A 2,834-nucleotide genomic window follows, 5' to 3' on the forward strand; every position below is an offset into this window, starting at 1 on the left:
TTCAGTGGAGTCGTGTCGTTTGAATAACCCCATTTCTTGTAGTCCTTCGGTTTAACTGATTTAAGGTTTGCTTTATTTTTCAAATCGAAGAAACACTGAGTACGAACGAACGGTTCGCAACACAAAAACATTAAATCAATTTTTAGAGACGATCATCTCCAAAAGCAGCCTGAAAATTTCAACCTTAAACGCAATGGATATTTTCAAGCTTTCTTTTCGCTACTGTCCTAGCTGTGTTCATTGCGTGCAGTTCAAATCAACTACACAGCTTAACACTTCAAATACATTCGCAATACTTTAATATATATATATATATATACATATATATATATATATATATATATATATATATATATATTTAATATACTATATAATATACAGAATAATACTGTTACAATTTTAGTTCACAATGCTTTTACTTCGGCACATTTTTCCATTGGTTATTGCTTTGTTTGGCGTCAGTGCTTTTTTCTTCTTAAAGTGCTACTTTTGCGAAAAAATTGGCTGTAACTTTCTTCTTTCGTCGTCCCCCAAATTTCCTATATCACGACTGTATTGCATATTTATTGTAGTTTGATTCAACTTAGTTTCTTTACACCAGAAAATTGCACGTACTTTGCTTAAGTCTTTTAAAGGCAGACGTTTCTAGTCGAAAAACATGGCGTCCAGCCTGTTATTGCTTACGAGTACTGATGGAATATCTGGAATCCTCATGACTGAATTTAAGCTTATAACGCTACATTCGGTTGACTGAATTGCACCCACTAAGATATTGGTAAATCGTCTTTTTTTGGAGTGAAGGGAATGCTTAAAAATTAACTTAATCCAAAATTCAATAAAACTTGTTTTCAAAGATGTTTTGGACATGGAGGAATTTTTATATTTTGGGTCCGGGGGGGGGGGGAGGGGGGGGTTAAACCATGACCTTTTCGGATGGATTTGATTTACCAAAGTACGTCTAACCTGTGTTTCTAACAAGCTGCGAGGGTGTGTTAAATCTTATTTATAGTGAAGTAACACTGTTCAGACATGTATTCTGATCCATGATCAGAAGTACTCTGCAGATTACTATATAGTTTGAAGGTTAGGCTGTTAATTGAAAGAACAAAGGGAAAGTGCTATTACGACCAAAAAATAATTCTTCTTTTTCTTTAGATTTCAAAACTATGTTAACTAAACACTACGTGTAAGTGACCCAAGTTTTAAGTTCTGTTTATTTTAACTGGAATTTTCTTATTTGTTGGTCCGCCATTACTAACTTTAAAATCTTGAGAGAGCTGGGTCGAGGAGAAAATGACGTTAGGAACTCACTGGTGTAAGAATGCAATGAGTGTGTACGCGGCTGAATTAATAGCAGCACGGGAGTTTTGGGCTTTCAGATTTTTAAACTCGTGTTTTACATATATTATAAGTTGTGTTTACACGCTGAAATTTTAAGCTACTGAGTCAGTGACGTCACTTTTCCCTAGATCAAACCCTCTGAGGTCCAATTGGTCAGTTTTGAACGTGAGTAATGGCGGACCGTGAAATCCAAACGTTAAATTCAAAATAAACAGCCTTTGGATAAAAATCAACGCTCAAAATTTTGCCAGTCGGGTTTTAAGCAAACACGCTTTCCAAATCTGACAAAAAAAAAAAAGAAAATGATTTTTTGATCATGGTAGCACTTGAAGAATTTCTTCATCACATTTTCTTGAAAAGTGTCCAGTATCCATAAACAAGTTCCAGAGTAAACATAATTCTCGATGTCTTAGGTTTATCAGTAAACTTGATCATATGTAAATGGAATTTGCGCACTACAAGTATTAAACTATTATTATTATTATTATTATTATTATTATTATTATTATTATTAAACTTGCTTTGGAAAGATTGTTTCATATACAGAATTAAAAATTAGGATGAAAAGAACTGACAGCATGTTCTCTGCTGTTTAGAGAGATGTGCAGTGGCTCAACAATATTATTGGAACAATGGACAGAAGTAATGGCTGAGAGGTCAAGTTTTGAGGAAAGTTGTTACCTTGAGAACCAGTAGTGAATGAAGATAAACAGGCAGATTGGTTATGTGAAACAGCTGTATTTGAAGCTCGTGAAGTTTTAGGTTATGATTGGAATCTTAAACACTCATAGATCATTGATTTGTTTGCAGTAAAATTGACAGATGTGCTGAATTCATCAGGCTCATACAAATGGGATTCTTAGTTGCCTATAAATTCAATGTACAGTTAAGATTTCATCAGTTGGAGTCACATCCTACATAATAAAATGTTGCATGTCATAGTCTCAGCAAGGTGACCAGGAAGTTGACATGAAGAAAAACACTCGTGGTGATCATTAAGTTTTTGATATCCATTTATTGTGAATACAGTTGTTGACCATTTCCTCATATCTTATACTTCCGAAGGACTAACAAATTAAGTTATATTTTAGTTCTATACTTGTGAAAGTTTAAAAAGCTTGGAGCTTGATATTAAAAAAAGGAATACTCTTTGGTGTGTCACTCCATAGTTAATCTAGGGACCGGTTATGAAACCCTGGGAATTTCAAAAGCAGGAACAATAAAGTCGCAATTAGATGTTGAACCGACCGTGACCCTGCACAATCTTTTGTTTTTGGTTCACAATTTAATTTCGAATAAATTAGTCGAAGCTTTTGATTGGTTATCCTGCCGAAAAAAGCCTGTTTTTGTCGGGTTTTGTGCAGGGTCAAGGCCAAAAAAGCGAACAAAAACATGAAACAAAGAAACTTGTCGAGTTTCATAACCAGCCTACATCTATTAACTATGGTCACTCTTAACATCGCTTTGTTCCCTGGGCCTGGTCTGGTCAGAGC

This window comes from Montipora capricornis, chromosome 3, assembly GCF_036669925.1.
Source record: "Montipora capricornis isolate CH-2021 chromosome 3, ASM3666992v2, whole genome shotgun sequence".
Taxonomy (NCBI): domain Eukaryota; kingdom Metazoa; phylum Cnidaria; class Anthozoa; order Scleractinia; family Acroporidae; genus Montipora; species Montipora capricornis.